Here is a 24,518-nt window from a genome sequence, read left to right as displayed (position 1 = left end):
ATGAAAAAAAGAATATCTCTATGTGTATAAGTGAGTCACTTTGCTGTACAGCAGAGATTGGCATAGCATTGTAAATCAACTACACTTCAATTTTTTAAAAATTGAAGGAAAAAAATTGTAATTTATTGTTCAAAAAAAATTGTGAGAATACCTTGGAATTTGAGAGACTTTGTAAGGAAGGGTTGAAATATAGAATGACTTCCTGTTTGTGAGAAATACAGTAGTTTGGATTAAAATTAAAAGCACTTTATATTGGGGCATATAACCTGGCATTACCAACTGTGTTATCCACGTTCCTGAATATTATTACATTTTTTATTATACTTTAAACAGTATGCTTTATCTGAATAGACAGTAGTTTTTTTGGGTTCTTAGTAGGATTTTGCAGATAACTTTTTACCATGTAATTGATCCCAGTATAAGAATATAATTTGGGTACCTCCTTTATTCTTTTAACAAATACTTGTCAAATGCCTGTCACATAAGAGAATAACAGCAGTGAATAGGACAGACAGGAGAGTAACAATAAAAATATAAACATACATATAAAATAATTTCAGATATATTCAAGTGCTATGATGTAAAGAAAACAGTGATGATAGTCACTGAGAAGGAGTAAATGTACTTTAGATAAGGGGGGGTCTAAGTACGTTTAGATAAACGTACTTTAGATAAGTAAACGTACTTCAGGGCCTCTCTGAAGTGGTAACATTTGAGCAGAGATCTTCAAGTCAAGAAGGAACCAGCTCTGTCAAGCTGTGAGGTATGAAAAAAAGCCAATGGGGCTGAAATGTGGCAAAAAGGAGCAGAGAATGATGCGGAATGCAGTAGGGAAATTAAGGAAGGGCAGATCACATAAAGTTTAACATTATGACATTTGACTAATAGTTGTCGTAGTGTGACATCTCTTTATTTAACCAATGACTGGTATCTGAGGTTTTTAAAACTTATGCTTTAAGCCCTTCACCTTCCATTCTAGTTCTTAGGGCAACTTTTTACCCATTTCAGTTCTGCTATGACTGAGGCCAATATCGATCATTTAAATAATTCTTATTAATCACGGGAAAGAAGAAATCTTTTCAGGGGTAGCAAACTCAGGACTGGAGAGATAAGGAAATGTGTAAATCTTTGGAGTGTAAGACCATAGAAGTAATAGAAACTGTGGCATAGGAAACAGTGCCTATCCTACCCAAAGGCAGTCTATTAAATAGGTAGTTGTCTGTTTTCTAAAACAGTGTAGTACTAGCTAAACAGATCAATGGCTTTATTCATTACTCAGTTTTGCTTCCGATATCACAGTTGTTTAAAAATCCATATTCATATATAATGACACAATTTTGCCTATCTATATTAAATTCATTATAGGTGCTCAATAGCTAGATGTAGTAAACTAAATTTGGTTTGAAATATTCATTATTTTTAAAAATTTTAGGTGTAAATACTTGGGCGTTTTTTAAAGTTTTAGAATGTATATATAATAATTAAATGTCACATACCTTAAACATGAAGGCAGTAAAAATGTCACCCATTCTATGGAAAAATAAACTGAGGTACAGAGGTTAAATGGCTGGCCTAAGATGTTATATTGTCAGAGTCAAAATTAAAATGCTATTTAATTAAAGAGAGGTGATTGCCAGTCTCCCAATCCCATTCCTTTTTTTCTTTTTCTTTTTCAAATGCACAGAAGTTATAATTCAGAAAAGACCCATATACCTTTCACCTAGATTCACCAGATTTTAAGCTTTTGCCGTGTTTTCTTTTTGTTGTTTTCTCTTCCCTGTTCCCCTGCAGCATCTAACACACACACATTCTCTCAAGCACACGTATATGATCTGGTCATTTGCCAGTATGTCATACCAGGACATTCTAGGAGATGTGAATCAATTGGGACATGAAGATTATGTATTAGCTGCTGCCTACTTTAAGCATATAATGTCCATTTCTCCCATTTTTTAATACTAGAACAGTGATTCCTAATGCTGGAGGTGCAATGTGTTAATCAGAATGGGTGCAGGTGGGCTTCCCTGGTGGCGCAGTTGTTGGGAGTCCACCTGCCGATGCAGGGGACATGGGTTCGTGCCCTGGTCCGGGAAGATCCCACATGCCGTGGAGCGGCTGGGCCTGTGAGCCATGGCCGCTGAGCCTGTGCTCCGCAACGGGAGAGGCCACAACAGTGAGAGGCCACGTAACGCAAAAAAAAAAAAAAAAAAAAAAAAAAAAAGAGGACATGAAATTTTTATGTTTGTTAAAAGTTGGCAAAGATTTTCTCAACAATTGACAAACCGGACTAAAAACTAGAAGACTGGACAGATTTATCCACATTGTCAGCAATTCGTTTATATCCTAGAAAGAGTTTTCTTCCTACATTGTTGAAATAAATTCAAAGAATATTTATTGAAAACCTATTTCAGTCAAGACCCTTGTGCTAGGGGGAAGAAAGCCAAAAGACCATTCCTGCCTTCAAGAAGTTTATAATTGAGAAGGGAAGAAAACACGTATTTTTAAAACTTACACAGAGAAAATGTGGTTAGTTTTATTTTTAAAGTTGTAAATGAGAGGAAAAAAGACTAACATATAATGAGTATATCTACAAATGGTCAGACACATGGGTTTTCTGGTTTAATCTTCAGGACAGCTCTCTAAAGCAGATTTTTTAATCTTTATTGTCAGATAAGGAAACTGAGGTTTAAAAGGATTAAGCAACTTGTTGAAAGTTACAAAGCAAGCATATTACAATAGATTACTCTCCTTGCTCCTAATCTAAAGCTACTTTCTTTACTGGTTCACTAGATCCCTTCTTCTCTGGTCTACCCAGGGACATCACTTCAGCAACTCTCCCTTCTCTCCTACACCAATTATTCCTCCTCCTGGATCATTCCCATGAGCCTGTGTATCTATTCTTATCTCTTCCATCTTTTTAAAAAAACAAAACAAAACTTCTTTTAACCCCACTTTCCCTCCCAGCTACCTCTTCATTTCTTTACTCTCCTTCTTGTGTACATTTGTCAAGAGTTGTCTGTACTTCCTGCATACAATTCCTTTCCTCCCAGTTGCTCCTAAACCTGTCCGGTAAATCTTGTGTCCCTACCAGTCCACCAAATTTGCTCTTGTCAGGGTCACCAGTGAGCTCCATTTTGCTGTAGGTAAAGGTCCATTGTATTTATTTTTCGCTGCATTGGGTCTTCATTGCTGCACGTGGGCTTTCTCTAGTTGCAGCGAGCAGGGGCTACTCTTTGTTGTGGTGCGCGGACTTCTCATTGCGGTGGCTTCTCGTTGTGGAGCACGGGCTCTAGGCACGTAGGCTTCATTAGTTGTGGCATGAGGGCTCAGTAGTTGTGGCTCACAGGCTCTAGAATGCAGGCTCAGTAGTTGTGGTGCACGGGCTTAGTTCCTCCGTGGCATGTAGGATCTTCCCGGACCAGTGCTCGAACCTGTGTCTCCTGCATTGGCAGGCGAATTCTTAACCACTGCACCACCAGGAAGTCCCTTGACACAGTTTTGACTCCTGCCTTTTTGAAACTTTACACTTGACTTTCAGGATACCACACTCTTCCTTTTATCTCACTGGGTGTTCCTTCTCAGTCTCCTTTGTTGGTGTCCTCTTCTCCCCAGTCTCCTAAAGTTGGAGTGTCCCAGAACTTGGACCTTGGTCAGCTTCTTTTCTGTATCCATCTTATGTCTTTGGGGATCTCATCCAGTACCATGGGTTTAATACCACTTACAATATGCTGACAATTCCCAAATTTAAATCTCTAGTCCATACCTCACTTCTGAGCTCCAGATTTATATCCAGCCTAAGCATATGACTCAGTATCTCCATTTGCATGATCAAGATATCAAAAGTCTAATTCCTGATCATCTTCCCCTAGCCTTTTCCTCCTGACCATTCTTAGTTGATAGCAGCTCCATTTTTCCAGTTTGCTCTGACCAAATACCTTGGATTTATCCTAAATTACTCTTTTTTTCTTACACTCTCAATCCAATCCATCAGCAAATCCTTTATCTGTCATACAACAACATGGATCTCCAAGTCATAATACGACTGAGTGACAAAAAGCCAGATACAAGAGAATATATACAGTATACACTGTATAATTAAATTTATATGAAATCCTAGAAAATGTAAACTAATCTGTAGTGCCGGAGAGCAAATCCATTGTTTGCTTGGGTGGCTAGAGTTGGAGGGAGAGACCTTAACTGCAAAGGAGCAAAAGGAAATTCTTGAAGATTGGAAATGTTTCCTTGATTGTGGTCATAGTTTCACAAGCATATACATCTGACAAAACTTATCAGATTGTACATTTTCTGTGGCTGCAGTTTATTATGTAAATTCTACCTCAACGAAATGTGCACGCGCACACACACACACAAAATCAATTCTTACCACCTCCATTGTTGTCTCTCTGGTTCAAGCCACCAACATATCTTACCTGGATTATAACTCACCCTTTGCTCACTCTGTTCCAGCCACATAGTCCTCCCTCACACTTCTCCCTTAGGGCCTTTGCACTAGCTGTTCCCTCTGACTAGAAAACTCTTTCCCCAGGTATTGGCACCTCCCTTACCTCCTTCCAAATTTGAGAAGGGTCAACTATCTTCACCTTCTCAATGAGGTATATCCTCATCACCCTGTTTAAAACTGTGGCTTTGACCCCATACCTCTGGCATTCTTGATCCCCATCCTGCTCTATTTTCTTGTTCCAAAGTTCTCATCATTCTTTTAATATACTAATTTACTTAATCATGTTTATTGTTAAATGTCTGTTTCTCGCCACTAAAATTTAAGCTCCACGGAATAGGAAGCTTTGTTGTGTTTCCCCAGGTGCTTAGACTGACACATAGTAGGCACTAAATGAATATTTGTTAAATGAATTAGGAATTAAGTTGAAACTGCAACTCGTCACCCTGTCTAAATTCACATATTTAAAAATCACACCATGCTGCTAAAGAGCAGAAGAAGAGAAAGATCACTTCTGTATGGATGAAAAGATCAAGGAACAACTTACTTTCCACTCGAAGAAACAAATATGTTCACAATAAACTGTTAATATAATATCAGATATAGATGATATATGTTATACTAAGACTACAAATAAAGTGCCATAGTAACTTTGAACTTTAATTGTCAGAGTAAAGAAAAGAGGTAAAATTCAACTGGGTCTTAAAGGAGCAGTAGGATTTTGACTTCTAAAGAAGTGAAAAGATTTTCCCAGCTAAGTAAAAGACGCAAGCAATGTTGAGACTGTGAAAATATTCTGAACATTTAAAGAATAACTAGGAATCTACTAAACCTGGATTGGGCCCATGTCTTAGCAGCCTTGAGTACCTTTCTGTGGAGTTTGGATGACTCTATCAAAGATATTTGAATAGTAAAGTGATATTATTATAGCTCTCTATGTTAGGAAAATGACATTTCGGGCCATGTATGGGAGAGGTTAGAAGCAAGAAGATTTATTTAGGAGGTGATTGAATGTACTATAGGTATCATTATTTGCCTATGTGGCTCTTCTCTCCCTCTACATTTTGAACACCTAAAGGATAAAACTTTGCTATGTATTGCTGACATTCTTATGGATATTAAGTTCAGTTCCTTTTATTCTTTTTCTACCCCTCAAAGTTAATTTAAGAACTTAGAGATATCCCAGGTCAGTTGTTAGTAAGACTGTTTACTTTTTGAAAGCATTTTAATATTGATATTCTGTGTTTACTTATATATTATCTAGAATAGATGTAGGTTCATATACTTTTGAAAACAGCAGTTACTGTGAGAGAGAATTCCTGAAACAGTGTAAGGCAACTTTCCGCAGGAGTATACTGCTCTAACATGTATTCTGTCAGCATTTATGCATGCTTGCCCTTCTGCCAGTGGCAAAACAAAATTAAAAGTGACTAAGAATGCTGAGTTATTCTTTCAACATTAGAAATTAGGCAAAAGTTTCAAGGTTTAAATACTAATTTTCTAGGTTATTAAGGCATCTCTGAAAGTCCCAGGACAGGATTACCTCCTGCACAGAAGATTTTGGAATACTTAGGCTTCCCTTGTGTTGAATTGGCACGCTCCTTTTCGGTGAACAGAAATTTTCAATAATGATGTTTTTGTTTGTTTGTTTGTTTTTGTTTTTTTGCGGTACGCGGGCCTGTCACTGCTGTGGTCTCTCCCACTGCGGAGCGTAGGCTCCGGACGCGCAGGCTCAGCGGCCATGGCTCACAGGCCTAGCCGCTCCACGGCATGTGGGATCTTCCCGGACCGGGGCACAAACCCGTGTCCCCTGCATCGGCAGGCAGACTCTCAACCACTGCGCCACCAAGGAACCCCGCCTTTTTTTTTTTTTAAAGCACAAAGTAAAAAGAGTTTTAGACAGAAGGACTTAATCTTCTGGTTTGGCCTTGGGTGGAGCAAATCAAAATGATTAAGCAGTTAGTATTCAGGAATATTGTAGGCTAGATGGAATCCTTTATAATTTATCAGGTCATTAATTTCTGAAATCTTTTCATACAGTGATTTAACTGAAAAGTGTACCATAGTGGTTAAGAGGATGGGCTTGAGGTTGGACAGTCTAGATTTGAATCCCAGCTCTACCATGCACTAGCTCTGTGAAGTTGGGTCTCAGATTTTTAATCTGTAAAATGAGATTTATAGTAGTAAGTCTGTCATAGTAGTGTGTTAAGGTTTAAATGAGGTGATGTACAGTGCCCGGCACATAGTGAGCATTGAATAAATGTTGTATGGTCAGGACAATGTTGATTACATTAAACTAGGCCCTGCTAATGAAAGTAACTCTTACTTCTTTCTGTCTTATAATAATCTAAAATAAATTCTTGTTGATTTTCTCTTTTCTATTATATTTGTGCTAAGATTAGTTCATTTATCAAAAGCAATAATGAATGAATATTCTAAAAAAACTCAAAGACTGAATGAAGTCCTATAAACCAATATAAGTGAAATTTTAGTCTGTTGACTGAAGGCAGGCCTAAGTAACTGGTTCTAAACTACTTAATGCAAAGATGCCATGTACTATGATTGTCCATGTGGAAGAAATATTGTATAACAGGATTAAATTGTTGTTTAATATGTAATATAGATTTTATTTCACTTAAAAAAAAATAATACATGTAGACCAGCTCCCAGGGGGTTTCTTGATGTTTAAATAGTGTGATATCAAATGCCAGTTCTTTAAGACACCCATTAAAAATAGGTTCTTGGACAAATAAGTTGAGAGTGCTGATAATTCTGAAATTATTGACATTTGGGTACCAGGTAGTTCAATAAAATACATACTAAATTTTCAGGGACTTCCCTGGCTGTCGAGGGTTTAAGACTTCACCTTCCAATGCCAGGGTACCAGTTTGATCCCTGGTCAGGGAGCTAAGATCCCACATGCCTTGCAGCCAAAAAACCAAGACATAAAACAGAAGCAATATTGTAACAAATTCAGTAAAGACTTAAAAAAAAATGATATCACTTTAAAAAAATACATAGTAAATTTTCAAAATAAAGGTCAAGTTCATTTTTAAATAAAGCAACCTGTAGAAATAGTAATTCAAAAAACATGAACGAGTGATGGTTACCATTTGTTTAACAAAAATATTTGCCATAATATTCCTTAAAATTATTAATGCCTTAGTGTATTTGGTATGTGAATTAGTATAATTCAGCAACATATACCAGCCATATGCAGTGTACCAACCAGTTTGTTAGGCCCTGGTGGTAGAAATATGATCCTGTTCCCCTAGCATTGTATGGTCCTAATGGAGAAACATTTACCTAAGACAACCTAAATCCGTGTTTGTACCCAGTATATGAGAAATGTTTACAGCGCCCTTCTGTGGGAACATAAAGGAAAAAACCCACCCCAGCTTGGGGGAGAGTCAGGAAAGTTTCCCTGAAGAGGTACTGTCTAAGCAGATTCTTGAACAAATTTTAGTTATCTAGGAAGAAGGAGAAGAAAGAGGTTGCCAACAGATGCTGTGAGGTCCTGGATTTACTAAGGACAGGGTTCAAGAGCAGACAAGGAGGACTTCCTGGTGGCACAGTGGTTAAGAATCTGCCTGCCAACGCAGGAGACATGGGCTCAAGCCCTGGTCCGGGAAGATCCTACATGCTGCAGAGCAACTAAGCCCGTGCACCACAACTACTGAACCTGTGTGCCACAACTACTGAAGCCCACGTGCCTAGAGCCCGTGATCCGCAACAAGAGAAGCCACCACAATGAGAAGCCCACGCACTGCACAGAAGAGTAGCCCCTGCTCGCCATAACTAGAGAAAGCCCGTGCAGAGCAGTGAAGACCCAACGCAGCCAAAAATTAATTAATTAATTAATAATAAAAAAAAAAGAGCAGACAGGGAACAGATCACAGAGGATTTTATTTGCCCTCTATCTACAAGGAGCTTGGATTTTATATCCTATACGTGATGGGATTAAAGGGTTTTAAGCTGGAGAGTGGCATGGTCAGATTTTACTTTCAGGTTGATGATGCAGGCAGTAGGGTCGGGAATGGATTCCATTCATAAACAGCTTTAAAGAGTTTTTTAAATCTAGTGGTATATAGAGAACTGATAGGGTTCATTCAGTTTCTAAATTTCAAGTACATCACTCAAGTATGAAGAAATTGCTTTAAATACCTGAACAAGAAAGTACTTGTAATTACTTATATCTTGTGGAATTTATATATTTGAGGTTCATATTCAGAGCAGTATTGTTGAAAGATCAAATAAATGCAGAGAGCTTTTGGAAACAGATTTTAAGTCAAGATTTTACACTTGAGTATATGTACTCTACCATATTTATTTATGTTTTTTAAGTTATTGGGTAGAAACTAATGAAGTAATTGTAAACTTTTTCTTGTAGTTCAGAAAATAATATTTCTACCCAATTCTTTGACTTATCAAGATATATTTTTGAAAGGAAAAGGATTATTAAAGGATTAATTTCTCTAGCTACCTGAAAACCATTTGAAAATTGTCCAAATCTTAGTCCAAAAATTAAGTAAGGGGGTTATCTTAGTCTGCTCAGGCTGCTATAACAAAGTACCGCAGACTGGGTGCCTAAACAATAGAAATTTATTTTCTCACAGTTCTAGAGTCTGAGAAGTCCAAGATCAAGGTGCCAACCACTTAAGTTTTCTGGTGAGGCCTCTCTTCCTGTACACCTTCTGGAGTTGTGCTCACATGGCCTTTCCTCCTTACGTGGTGTGAGGTGTATGTTGGGGAGAGAGATCTTTTTCTCCTCCTCTTCTTGTAAGACCATCAGTCCTAGATAATGTTCCCCATCCTTATGACTTCATTTAGCCTTAATTACCTCCCAAAGGCCCTATCTTCAAATATAGTCACTGGAGACATTAGAGTTTCAAAATATGAATTTTGGGGGGGACACAATTCAGTTTATAGAAGAGGCCAAGTAGGCCTTTTTCCGAAGAAGTAAATTTAAATTTAAGAATACACAATTCAAGGGCTTCCCTGGTGGCACAGTTGTTGAGAGCCCACCTGCCGATGCAGGGGACACGGGTTCGTGCCCCGGTCCCGGAAGACCCCACATGCCATGGAGCGGCTGGGCCCGTGAGCCATGGCCGCTGAGCCTGCGCCTCCGGAGCCTGTGCTCCGCAATGGGAGAGGCCACAATAGTGAGAGACCCGTGTACTGCAAAAAAAAAAAAAAGAATACACAATTTAATTTTGACGTTTTAGGGTCCCTAAAGCTTAAGGAAAACTTTTATTTTCAGGGCAACAAAGTGGAGACAGGAGAGAAATAGTCCCAGACAAACAAAGAACTTGCTTATAGCTCTGGCATTTTAGAAAAATTGCATGCCAGATAATCCTTCATTAGCTGTAAGAAGGTTTATTTTCAAAGCTCTTATTTCTGCATGTTCTTTTATCTCCAGTGCCTGGCATTGTAATCCTGTAGTAGGGAGTCAAAAGTTATAAATACAGGACTCTCACAATGCCTTCATAAGTGGCAGGAAAATTTGCAGAGACTAAAGGTGTTTATATCTTGGGTTTTTATTTTATTTGAATTTGGAACAATTAAAGTGAAGATTACTGGGAATTTCGGTTATATTGAACTCAGAGCAGTGTGTGTGTGTGTGTGTGTGTTCTGTTTCGTAGATAAGTTCATTTGTGTCATATTTTAGATTCCAAATATAAGTGATATCATACATAATCATAGACTTTCAGAGTTGAATGGAACTTAGAGATTGTCTCAACTAGCCCCAAGACCAGGAAACTGAGCCTTTGAGAAATTAAATAACTTGATTAGGGACTTCCCTGGCAGTCCAGTGGTTAAGATTCTGCGCTTCCACTGCAGGGGGCGCGAGTTCCTTCCCTGGTCAGGATCGAACCCGTGCCCTGTGGCACAGCCGAAATATACATATGTGTGTGTGTGTATGTATATATATATATATCTTGATTAAAGCTGAAAAGCTATTTAGGGACCAATATGGGATTAGGACCTAAGGCTTCTGTCTTCCATTTAGAGTTCTTTCCACTATATGTATCATGATGCTTGCTACCCAACTGGCAAGTTTCTTTGATCAGGAATTCAATCTAGACTGTAATGATACCAAGTCATTACTACTAAACTACTTAGAAACTATTTGAGCCCATCTTAGATCCATTCCAAATCTAAAATTCTGATTATAAAGAGAACGTAAAAAATATATAAAATATATAGATTAACTTAGCAATTAAAAGTCAGTTGGTTCATTTTATTGTTGTAGTACACATATTTTCTTTTCTCAAAATACATTTCCAAGGACAGAAAGACAAGGGAATATATATATATATATATATATATATATATATATATATATATATATATATATATAAAATTGACATGAAGCAAAAGCCAGTTTATATAAAAATTTGGTTTTTTGTTTGTTTGTTTTTTTACTACACTGCACGTCTTGTGGTATCTTAGTTCCCTGACCAAGGATTGAACCCAGGCCCTCAGCAGTGAAAGCACAGAGTCCTACCCACTGGACCGCCAGGGAATTCCCTGAATTTTATCTCTGATGGTATTCTTTTCACTATTCATCACAATTTGTTAGACTCTAGGAAGTCATTTTAACCTTTTGATTATATATAAAATGGAGTGAATACCTAATTATAGAAATATAATACTGTACTTAGTACTTATCTAGCATTTACTAAGAATTCAACTTTAAAATATTTCCCCAAAATTTTATTCTCAGCCTTTTCCCTGTGCATATTTTGCCTAAGTTACCATAGTTCCTTCTTGAGTTCTTATCTACCTTATACAAATAATTCCAGATCTGAATCTTTGGCTCCGTTGTTGCCCCTGAACTTCAACCTCTATTTCTTTCTACATGCCATGTATTTGTACCTAGATGCCCATCTAGCACTTAAAAGTCATTTTGGCTGGAATACAGTCACCATCTTTTTACTATTAAACTTGTTCCTTCTGCTGAATTCCCTATTTTTGTTTATAGAACAGTTACCGTCTCTGTTACTTGATCTTAGAGCCTCAGAGCTAACTTTGACTCCCATGTCTTTTTCAGGCTATATAGCCCATCAATTGCTGGTTCTGCGCCATGTTATTACTGTGTTATTCTCGCATCCAGAGGCATGGTACCTGCCATCTGCTTTCAATTTTATTGCCAACATTTTAGAATAAGATTATCATGCTTTCTTGTTTGGTAGCCCTAACTTGACCTTCCTGCTCTAGGCTCCCATTCCAATTCATTCTTTTAAAAATGTTTTTAGCTTTCTTTTTCTGTTACAAAGTAATATGTATTCAATGGAGAAAATATATAAAATACAGAAAGGTAAAAAGAGAACAAAATGCCTATATTCCCAATACCCAAAGATAATCACTATTAACATTTTGGTCTATATTCTTCCAATTCTTTTTTTCTATGATGTGTGCATAATGTTTTTAAATAAAATGTTTCCATTCTAACCTGTATATTACTGCTAAACAACTAATTATTTGAAGCCTGATTCTAATATTAAATGATTTCATCATTTACAGTTTAAAAGCTTAAAATCCTTTGCATGGTATTCAAACTCCTGGATAATCTAGACCCATTAGACTCTTCCAGCTTTGTTTCCAAAGGATCCCATCCCAGATCTGCAGAACAACCACTTAAGTTACTTGCCATTACATGCTGCAAACTCCAATCATTTGCTCACACCGTTTCCTATAAAATCTCTCCCTGTTCTTTACAGAGCAATCCAAATGCTGTTTCTACCATGAAACCATCAATCACCTGCCCATTCCCACCCCCCAGCTCCTTAGAGAGTTAGAAGTTCTCTCTCCCTCTTTTGAACTTCTGTAGTACTTGCAACATGCACCGGTTCTAGATAATTAGTTTCTGGTGAACACATATCAGTGTTATATATTTTTCAACACCTAGCATGATGTCTTAAGCACAGCGGGTATCCAGTAAGTGTTGAATGAATAAATGAGTGAATGAATAGTTGAACACTGCTTCAGGGTCATTATACCTTTTATTAAACACATGAGAAGAGTAAGATTTTGTAGATGTAGAAAAAGCTTAAACAAATAGAACTTAGGTTAGAGGGAATTGAGTAAGGAGACAGAATTAGAAACTGGAATGCTGCAGTTTGTCTCTTATCCTCTGAGCTATGATATGGCTCTTAATCATTAATGAGTAAATATATATACTATATAGTATGGGTTGCCCATCACTTGAACATTATCCTGTTTTGGATACAGGAGGGAGGCAATGGTCCTCCTTCTTCTATGGATATGGAAGAAGCACAAGTAGATATTCATTTCTTGGTTGCCTGGCAGCTGGCCTATGGACATGTGATTTTGGTCAATCAGTTGCTCCCACCCAGGACTTTGAATCTTGAGAGCTTAGGGCACAACAGAGACAATTTGTGGCAGTCTAGGAGAACAGAAACAAGTGGCAGTGGCATCAGCAGACAATTACTGTGGCATGATCTTGATTATGGCTTTGCCCTTCTAGGATCCTGTCTATTTTCTGAGCTTTCTGGTTTGTTCTGTGAGACAGCCTATTCTGATGGGTGTTTTCTAACAGCATCAAGGTTTTAACTCAATTCTGACCCTATCTGCCTGGAGATAGCATCAGATCCCACAGGGCAAGGGCACAGTCTCACAAGGCTGCCCGCAGCCACTCCCACACCCCAAACTTCAGATGCTTGTTGCAAGTCCGAGTTGTTACCTGTGCTTCTGACCAACCAGCTGTAGATCAGAGGTTCCTACAAGACTTCCTCGAATTTGTGGAGGGGGTTTTGCTAGAGTGGCTCACAGAGCTCAGAGACACATTTACTTACATTTACCTATTTATTATAAAGGATATTATAAAGGATACAGATAAACAGCCAGATGAAGAGGTACATAGGGTGAGGTCTGGAAGGGTCCCAAGCACAGGAGCTTCTGTCCCCATGAAGACGGAACTAGGGTGTGCCACCCTCAGGACATGTGGACGGTTCACCAACCCACAAGCTCTCCAGACACCATCCTTTTAGGGTTTTATGGAAGCTTCATTATGTAGGCATGACTGATTAAATCTTTGGTCCCTGGTGATTGAACTCTACGTCCTGAGGTCAGGGGTTGGGGCTGAAAATTCCAACTCTTTAATCTGGTTTGGTTCCTTTGGTTACCAACACCTGTCTATCCTCAGGGGCTTTCTAAAAGTCACTATATTAGCATAAACTCAGGTGTGGTTGGTAGGGAGTTGTCATGAATAACAAAAGACACTCCTTTCACCTTTATTGCTCTTAGAAAATTCTAAGGGGTTTAGGAGTCTGTACCAGATGAAGACCAAATATATATTTCGTACTATAAGTTACAGTATCACACCTATAATTAAATTTCTTTTCTAAGTTAGCCAGAGTTGGTTTCTGTTATTTGCAACGAAAAACCCTGACAGAGGGCTTCCCTGGTGGCGCAGTGGTTGAGAGTCCGCCTGCTGATGCAGGGGACGTGGGTTTGTGCCCCGGTCCAGGGGGATCCCATATGCCGCGGAGCAGCTGGGTTCGTGGGCCATGGCCGCTGGGCCTGAGCGTCCGGAGCCTGTGCTCCGCGGCGGGAGAGGCCACAACAGTGAGAGGCCCGCATACGGCAAAAAACAAAACAAAACAAAAAACCCTGACAGAGGCTGTTATCTTTAGTACTTACAGTAGAACAGCTGCATACATGCATTTCAACTAACTCCCACAAGGCTAGATGCAATGCTATAGTAATGGGGCTGCCAATGCCAAAAGGCAAAGAAATGAGAGCTGTTCAGTGGAATCACTGTGGGAAATGCCAAGTTAATCTCTGCAACTTTTCAAATAACTGCATGTTATATGGATTTTTTTTCAAGTAAGAATTATGTTCATATCTAGCAAACCTTTTTTCCGTACCTACTATATACCTGGTATATATTATCTCATTTAATGCTCACAACATTCTATTACTTTCTATTAAGAGAAATTATAGAGGCTTGATAGAAAACAGAATGGAGTAAACTCTGCAGATAAGAAGGCTTTCTTTAGAATTCTTCAGAATTCCTCATTTATACTGGTATCTTGAAGAGAGAATGATTTGAACATCCAGATTTCTGCAGATCAAGGAATCTATCAGAAAACGTGAAGTTTTTGTTTTTACTAACCTCTAACTGAAATTTAGCATTTCTTGTAATTTACAAATGTTGGCAACAAACCACACAAGTATTAGCAATATCTGAGATTTTTGTCACCAATCACCAAAAGAAATCCCAGATAGTTTATAACACATTACAGTTAACAGAAATCTCAAAATATTAAGTTCACCACTCTTTGAAATTATTGTGGTTATTATACTTCCTACTAACTCTCATTACGAAATGAATTAATAAAGAAGCCATAGGGAATTCCCTGGAGGCCCAGTGGTTAGGGCTTAGCGCTTTCACTGCCCAGCGTCCGGGTTGGATCCCTTGTCAGGGAACTAGGATCCCGCAAGACACGCAGCACGGCAAAGAAAAAGAAAAAGGCACATATATTATCACAAATCTGTTTTTTAATATTTTGGTAACTATTTCAGTATGATTGGTTTCCTTGCCTTTGTAATTCTGAGTGGTTAATATTTTTCATTTAAATCATTATTCTGAGGGACTTCCCTGGTGGTCCAGTAGTTAAGACTCCACACTTCCACTGCAGAGGGCAGGGATTCGATCCGTGGTCAGGGAACTAAGATCCCGCATGCCGTGTGGTGCAGCCAAAAATAAACAAATAAATAAAACATTATTCTGAGAAGGTGTCATAGGCTGTGGACTGCCTGTGATCAATGTCACAAAAAAGGTTAAGAATTCCTTTTGTAGGTAGACTTTCTTCCTTTAGACTAACGCAGTGGTGCGTGAGAATTACTTTAAAGGCTTGTATAAACAAAACCATGCATACTGGGATTTTCAAGGATAATTTGAACTGTATGCAGTTTTGGCCTTAAGTGTCCACCTTTGTACCCAACCACCTTAGGTAAGATATGATTCCATTCTAGAGTGTTTTCAAGTAAATTCACAGACTCCTAGGAATTTGAAGACATGAAAATAGGTCAGAAATTCTCCATGAGATTTTTATTCATTTATTTATTTTTGGCTGTGTTGGGTCTTCGTTTCTGTGCGAGGGCTTTCTCTAGTTGTGGCAAGCGGGGGCTACTCTTCATCGCGGTGCGCGGGCCTCTCACTGTCGCGGCCTCTCTTGCTGCGGAGCACAGGCTCCAGACGCACAGAGCTCAGTATTTGTGGCTCACGGGCCCAGTTGCTCCGTGGCACATGGGATCTTCCCAGACCAGGGCTCGAACCCCGTGTCCCCTGCATTGGCAGGCAGACTCTCAACCACTGCGCCACCAGGGAAGCCCTCCATGAGATTTTTAAATGTTATATTTTCATTTTGATGATTGTCTCCTAAATAATAAGCTCTGGTGGATCATCTGGATGATTGCCTTATGACCAAAGAGTTCTGTGGCTTATCCCGACCACTGACTCTACTTTATCTTATTTTTCTTTATGATATTTATTAGTACCTGATATATCAATATTTATGTGTCTCTCTCCACTAGAATGTAAGTTCTGTGAGAGTAGGAAAGAACTAAAAGCCTTGTTCAGTACTGGACACATATTAAGCACTTAATAAATATTTGCTGAATGAATGAACACATGAATAAATGAATGACTAAAAATAATTTCAGAAAATGTTAGGGATCTGTGAGAATTTTTCTCTAAGGGATCTGAATATTAATCAAGTTTGAGGAATCCTGTATTAAAGAGTAAATTATTATTGTATATTACAAATATTACAATTTTCATACCACACATATGATTAATTTGTGCAAAATGAAAACTTCAAAAGACCGGTTAACTCTATTAGAGTAGTTCAGAATTTATGTAGACACAGACACCATTTTTGTACTGGTCTTGATTTTAAGACCCACGTAAAGTACTGGTTTCCCCAAAATGAATGCATAATTGATTTCAAGTTGCTAACCACATACAGAACTATCAGAGAGAACAAAAACTTTCAGTGTTAAATTTAAGAAATCCAAAGGATCTCTTCCTTTCCCATTTGTCTCGCTAACCTAAACATCTTTTTTTAAGGGAGGGAGAAACTAATACTCTTTAAGAAACCAAAAGAATTGATATTTTTACTTCTTAAGCACACATAGTCTTAAATGGTGACCCCAAAGTAGTCTACAAGTTATCATTATTATGATAATCAGTGCCCCAGATACTTCTGCATTATTTGCTTAAGTAGAAATTAGATGATCACAAAGGTCCCTTTCCAGTTCGCAGATTCTGTCATGATGGGCTATGTGATCATTTGGCATAAAAAAACACCTGTCATCTAGTTTTACTTTCACAGTGAAAGTACCATAAAAATGGTTTCTTACCTCAGAATAATAGTTAGGTATTAGTGGCAGTCAGTGGTAACAACTGTCCAAAATAAGTTTTCTGTTTATTTCTTTAAAGATAGTTTTCTTTAAGTCTGTATTGGGAGGTTGTATTATATGAACAGGGGAGGGAAAACACCAGACTGGTCCTGACTTTGAAAAAGTCCAATCACCTATTTCTACTCTATTTTTCACTGCTGTAAAATGAAGATTTTGCCTGCCTCTGTATACCTTCCTGGGGCAAGATAATGAATGCAATAATAGGAATTTACACGGGCAAATTTACTGTGAATCTTACATTTCAGAGCCCCTTATTTACACCAGCCCCTTCTAAGGCCCTATACCTATTCTTGTGTGGAAATTTTGTAAAATTTTTTTCCTAAAGAGATCCCCAAATTTGTCGATGCTTCAGTCTCCATAAGAACTGAGCCCACCACTATGTATTCAAGTATTATTTGGAGAAATAAAGACAGAGAAGTTCAATCTTATTAAATTACACTTTTCTTATTAACCTCCAAAATATAGCAAAATAGGAAACTGTTTGGTGTTCTGAAGTCTGACTTAAGCAGCTTGATTCAGAAAAAAGTTTTCTGAAGTGAGAAATTAGAAGGAATTTTAATTTGGGATAACAGTACTGCATAAGTATGATTTGACACTTAACTTTTCTGAGATTGAATTAAAAAAAAAAACAATTGATATGTCTGATCTTTATAATTCTTTCCAATGTGAAACATTCTTTTTTTAATTTTTTTTAATTGAAGTATAGTTAATTTACAATGTTGTATTAATTCCTGCTGTACAGAAAAGTGATTCAGTTATACATATATATACATTCTTTTTCATATTCTTTTCCATTATGGCTTATCACAGGTTATTGAATGTAGTTCCCTGTGCTATACAGTAGGATGTTGTTGTTTATCCATTCTAAATATAATAGTTTGCATCTGCTACTCCCAAACTCCCAATCCATCCCTTCCGCACTCCCCATCCCACTTGGCAACGACAAGTCTGTTCTCTATGTTTGTGAATCTGTTTCTGTTTCGTAGGTAAGTTCATTTGTGTCATATTTTAGATTCCACATATAAGTAATAACCTATATGAAACATTCTTAATCTTACTCCCTTTCTTAATGCTAAAATATTGTGGATTTTCAATCTAGTTGGCTCGAAGTTTATTGTTGCAGAAGTGTGACTACAACATTGAAAGGCAACTAAGATCTTCACTGAATCATCTTTCTTGAAAGTTTCTGAGAAAAGGAAAAATATGAAAAAATATTTATATTTCTACTCTCTATCAAGTGTATATTAAGTTAGAATGTCTGTGAAAAATAATTTACTTGACTATCATTCTTGGAGGATTTCCATTCCTTAGAATAAAGCGTGAAGAAAATTATTTCAGTTTCACATCTCTGATGCAATCTTTGCCTTTAAGCTAGCTGGATTGTTCAGTTGGCCCAAGAGCCTAAGACCTGAAATTCTACATTCTTGGCACAGTTCTGAGTTCTCACTATAAATGGTAATACCTGAGGTTGCAGGAGGTCAAGGAAGAGGAAAAAAATAATTTCATGCATATCACTTCATCTTCAGTTAATTCTTAAAATGCTGTCCTCTTGGAAGGAAAAACGTCCTTGTTCAGCTTTTGAGGGAAGGATGAATTTAAAGAACATTTTTAGTGCTAAGATTTGAGTGGAAAAGGGAAGGAGATTTCAGCAGATTTTTATGGACTATCTGTTATATAAAGATGCCACAGGGGCTTCCCTGGTGGCACAGTGGTTGAGAGTCCGCCTGCCGATGCAGGGGATGTGGGTTTGTGCCCCGGTCCGGGAGGATCCCACGTGCCACGGAGCGGCTGGGCCCGTGAGCCATGGCCGCTGAGCCTGCGCGTCCGGAGCCTGTGCTCTGCAATGGGAGGGGCCACAACAGTGAGAGGCCCACGTACCGCACAAAAAAAAAAAAAAAAAAAGAGAAACTAAATGTATGTGTACACAAGTGATTATAACAGCATTATTCATAATAGCCAAAAAGTGGAAACAACACAAATATACATCAGCTTATAAGTGGATAAACAAAGTGTGGTATATCTATACAGTGGATTTCTATTTGTTAATAGAAAGAAATATTGATTGATGCTACAACATGGGTGAACCTTAAAAACATTATGCTAGGGAAAGAAGCCAGTCACAGAAAACCTCATATCATATGATTCCATTCAAATGAAATGTTCAGAACAGGGAAATCTATAGAGACAGATTAGTGGTTGCTAAGGAATGGAGTGATCGGGGTGGGAGGACTTGATAGCTAAAGGAAATGGGACTTCTTTTTGTGGTGATGAAAATGTTCTAAAATTGACTGTGGTGATGCTTGCACATACTTGTGAGTATACTAAAAACCATTGTACACTTTAAATGGGTGAATCGTACGTGAATTGTATCTCAAAAATAATTTTTTAAAGATGCCATGGAAATATAATGATTAATCAAAACTTAGATCTGACATGTATCCTCCTCTGAAGAAGCACTTGTCATCCAGTTAGAGTACTAATATATATGAGTATTTAAAACTGATGCAAAGGGAGAAAATGGTCTTATAAGGGAGGTGACATTTTGCTGGACTGTGAGAGTAATTGGGATATGGATATTCTGGGTAGAGGCAGTAGCATAAGCAAAGGCAAAGGTATGAAAATGCAACTGTAGTAATTCATTTTTTCCTGATTATAGAGTCTAAGAATTTAGGTTGGGGTAGTGGTTTGAGGCCAGCTTTGAATGTTAGTTAGGTAAAGTTAACCTTAATCCTGTAGGTAGTGTGGGAACATGGAAGGATTTTGAGCAGAGCTGTGATGTTATCTCAACTGTGCTTCAGGAAGGTGATTGTGATAATAGTGTTTTAAAGATGAATTCCAGAAAATTTAGACGAGAGGCTGAAAGAGCAGAAACAGAGGAAAGAGATAACAAATGGTAACAGAACAGAAAAGTGAAGAACAGATAAAAAGAAATATTTGAAGCACACTTGTGATTTAGTTGAATGTTAAGGACAAGGAGAAGGGGAGAGTGAAAGTTATTGTGAGGTACATGTGAGACATTTAGGGGAGAAGCCAAACAGATAGTTGAAAGAATGGGACTGGGATTTAGCCTGGAGGCCAGAACTGTCTAGTGACAAAGTGTTACTTGAAACCATTCACGTGAACAGAAATTAGGATAGCAGCTTGCATCACACAGAGGGCTTTGGGAAATACCTGGAGGAGCACACTGATTTAGAGCTCAGAGAGGAGAGGAGCTATAGGAGGAATAATGTGGAAAAACAGGGGAAGACAGTTTCATGGAATCCAAGAGGCATTTATAAAGAAAGAAGGAAGGTGGTTAAATGGGACAAAACTGTGAACATCTTTTAGGTGTAATAGATAAACTTTAGGAATATGGTTTTCAGCTTCAATACCATGTGCAGTATTCTAGCAGGGGGGAAAAATGATAAAATCAAGAAAGTTTAATTCCTAGGTGTCTTAGAGAGTTTATTTTAAAACATTTATAGAGCCATGCAACTGCAGCTGGAGAGAGTACCCATTTTAAGAAAAATTATGTAAAAATGAATAAGTATTTAGAGAGAAGAAAAATACTAGGCATGTGTGTCCATAGCATTAGAAAAATATTTTCTAGGAGTGAGCACCTCCTGCATTTCGAGCTATTCAGGACATGAGGATGTTAGTAAATGCCTTATTTAAAACTACTTTCTCAGAAATTTCGCAACTAGTGTTCATATAATAAGGAGTGTTTTACTTCCTTGAAGCTATAGTCAGACTAGATTAGCAGGACGTACATGCAGACATTGTAGTTATTGATTGGTTGATGGTTAGGTAAAATGTGATGCTGAATTCAGGCAAGTTTTAGCTACCAGTTAATCTAAAGCATTCCACAGCCATAGAATCAGAGGGAATAACAAAATAATGAAAAAGATTAGTTTGTAAGTATAGACGTGAGAAGAGATTGGGATATCCTCTACAGGAAAAATGTGAAAATGGAGGTCAGTGCCTTTTTTTTTTATGTATAGTTTTTTCCTCCTGTAAGGATTTCATCTCCAAAGCTAGTCAAGCATCCAAAGATTATTTCAATGTACATGTTTTAAATTGTTAGATTCTTTGACCCAGTGGTTCTACTTCTAGAAATCCATTCCAAAAAAGCCCTAAATGTTAAGTGCATAGATAATAAGCACAAAGGTCTTCAAAACAATAATTTTTAGTAGTTCAACAAACAGAGGGTTGAATAACAGCCTTGGTTTCAAATTGTGGAGAAACTGTTGTGAATGAGTTGTGGCTCTTCCATACGATACACATTGAGCAGCCCTTAAATTATCTTTGTGAATAATGTTTGATAACATGGCAAAATATGTATAATCTAGAGTTAGATAAACAGGCTGACTGTGGAATTGTATGTACAATGTGATTTCAGCTGTATAACAAAATAAATATGTGCTTGAAGAAGTAAATATGTTCATGGAGAAAATTATCCCAATTGCTAATGAAGTTTGTCCTAGGTAGGATTAAGGATTTTTTTTCATAATGGTGTATATTTCTTATATTTTCTACACTGAGCATGTACTTCTTTGGTAGATAATAAAGAATTATCACTACCCCCAAATCTGAAAGATTGGTTATAGAGAGACCAGGAAAGGGAAGATAGATGAGTCAATATAAATCATCATGCCTATTGGAAAAGCAATTCAAAATATAAGCCGTACTGACAGAGAATCAGTAGCATCACCACATGCTGTCAGATTAGTCCTGTCTACTCGTAGCCTCTATTGAGTTTCCTTGGACTCAGACAGACCGGTGGAAGCCTCAGTATAGATTCTGAAAATCTAACGACACATTTGTTTACCTGATATTGTTTGTGAGACAGTAGCTTGTGTCTTTGTTGTGAAAATCCTACCTTTTACATTTGTCATCCACAAACTGATGAAGATAACATTTTAACTTTGTAATGTTACATTTGTAAATATTTAAAACTATCATGTTATCGATTATTGCTTCTTGAATTTTGCCCCTATAATTACATATTTTATTCTTCTTTTTTCATAGGTTCACCATAAATACAAAAGACTGAAGTTATAAAAGAGAAAAAAAAAGATTGCTGCTAAAATGAGTCTGAGCAATACAGTATATTTTGTGCCATACACGAAAAGGTATTGTCCATAAATCCATGACTTAGCTTTCTCCCGTAAAATGGGAACAAATTGTGTTTTCTGGTTTTTCTATGAGGAATTTTTATTATATTTGTGAGAAAAATTAAAAGGAATTAATAAAATTAAGATAACATATTCTTTTATAAAAATTTTTTAGTTTCAAATTATTTCCTTATAGATTTTCTTCATTTTCAGTTATAGCTTAAAATACGGAGAATTACCTGGCTAAAGTTATTTTATCCCTATTGTCAAATTATTTTCTGGAAATATATATTACCATTTTCTGTTGTAGTGATTTATACTTAGACTTTGAGATAAAATTTTTTCATATCACTTTTCCTCTAATTACAGAAGTAATAGGCTTTGCAGAACATTTAGAAAATAGAAATAAACAAAAAGAAGGAAATAAAAGATAACCTGAAATCCCAACACCTACTTCAGATAAAACACAAGTCTGCAAAGAAATCCAAATTTGTAGGTGAAAGAAACCTTGTTTCCCATCTTCACTGTTGCATCCCTCCTATGCTCTACCTTACACCCTGCCTCTTTTACTAAAATAAATCAAAACAAGTAGAAACTGCCATGTAGAAACTCCCTGTAGAAGGATGATACTTGGTCAGAGAATGTTCCCATTCTATTCTTCCAGGAGTGTATAAAGATGACTGTTTCCTTATGCCCTCACCAAAAAAATGTATCTTTTCTCTATTACTTTATCAATTTGTTGGGTGAAATGAGGTGTCTTGCTATTTTACTTTTTATTTCTCTGATTATTAGTGAAATTATATATGTTCCATATCATTAATAGACACTGTTTTTTTCTTTTTTTAATTTCCTATTTGTGTCCTTTGAGTGTGTGTGTTGGTGTATGTATATGTATATGTTCACCTATCTGATATTAAGAATAACTTCACTGGCACATATTTTGCAAGAACCATCCCCAACTTACTTGCCTTTCAGTTTTGTTTATTGCAACTTTTTAAAGCAATAATTATTAATTGACATACAGTAATCTGAACATATTAAGTAACATAACATTTTAACGTGTGTGTGTGTGTATCCGTCACATGATGAAGTTAGTAAACATATCCGTCACTCCCAAAAGCTTCTTCATATCCTTTTTCAATACCTCCCTAACCTCTTCTCACCCCAGCCCTTTCCCTAGGCAACCACTGATGTGCCATCACTTTAGGTTAGTTTGCATTTTCCAGAACTTTATATAAATGAAATCATAAAGTATTGATGTGTTCTCTGTTTTTGTTCTGGCTTATTTCACTCAGCATAATTATTTTGAGATTCATCCATGTTGTAGCATGTATCAGTAGTTCATGTTATTTCTGAGTTGCATTCCATTGTCTGCAAGTACTACAGACTGTTTATCCATTCATCTGTTGATGGATGTTTGGATTATTTCCAGTTTTGACTATTAAAAATAAAGCTGCCATTAACTTTCGTGTACAGTGCTTTGTATGGACATTTGCTTTCATTTTTCTTGGGTGAATACCTGGGAGTGGAATGGCTATGTCAAACGGTAGATGTATGTTTCACTTTTTAGGAAACTGACAAATAGTTTTCCAAAGTGTTTGTACCATTTTTACATCCAGCCAGCAGTGTCTGAGAGATCCAGTTACTTCAAATCCTTGCCAACACCTGGTATGGTCTGTCTTTTTAATGTCAGCCATTCTAATAAGTTTGTAGTAGTATCTCACTGGGATTTTAATTTGTATCTCCCTAATGAATAGTGATGTTAAGCATCTTTTTTTTTGGCTTAGTTGCCATCCATTTATCTTTCTTGGTGAAGTGTGTGTTCTAATGTTTTTCTCTTTTTTAAAATTTGGTTGTTCATGTTCTTTTAATTGAGTTTTGAGGATTCTTTATATTTTATGAATGCAAATCCATTGTGAGATATATGTTTTGCAGAGATCTTCTACTGTGGCTTATCTTTTCATTTTCTTAACAGGGTCTTTCAAAAAGAGTATGTTTTTATTCTAATTTAACCTTTTTTTCCTTTGTGGAGTGTGCTTTTGTTTTTATATCTAAGAAATTCTTGCCTAACCCAAGGTCACAAAGATTTTCTCTTGTGTTTTTCTTCACAATTTTTTTAGTTGTATGTTTTACATTTAGTTCTATAATCCATTTGGAGTTAATTTTTGTATATGGTGTCACTATGAATCAAAGATAGACATATGCAATTGTTATGGCACCATTAGTGGAAGATACTCTCCATCTTCTATGGACGAAATTCAGTTGCCCATAAATGTGTGGGTCTGTTTCTGTACTTCCTGTTTTGTTGCATTGATTTATTTGTGTGTATGTATATACACACAAATATATATATACACATACACACACATACACACCAGTATCACAGTGTCTTGATAACTGTAATCTTAATGATAAATCTTGCAATCAGGTTATGTTAGCCCTCCAATTTTGTCTTCCTTTTTCAAAGTCGTTTTAGTTGTTTTAGGTCCATTGCATTTTCATATGAATTTGAG

General features: G+C 37.0%; 1 protein-coding gene across 2 annotated transcripts in view; it reads left to right on the top strand.

Moving 5' to 3' along the window:
* Window positions 1-24,518, top strand: part of TAOK3 (TAO kinase 3) — a 183,853-nt gene that overhangs the window by 67,060 nt on the left and 92,275 nt on the right. For both annotated transcript variants that reach the window (XM_067700765.1, XM_067700764.1), the window contains exon 2: window positions 21,920-22,023. The gene's annotated coding sequence lies outside the window, so the exon portion shown is untranslated. The remainder of the gene's footprint in view (window positions 1-21,919; window positions 22,024-24,518) is intronic.

This window comes from Pseudorca crassidens, chromosome 12 (assembly GCF_039906515.1).
Source record: "Pseudorca crassidens isolate mPseCra1 chromosome 12, mPseCra1.hap1, whole genome shotgun sequence".
Classification (NCBI taxonomy): Eukaryota; Metazoa; Chordata; class Mammalia; order Artiodactyla; family Delphinidae; genus Pseudorca; species Pseudorca crassidens.
This window is presented reverse-complemented; position numbering and strand designations above follow the sequence as displayed.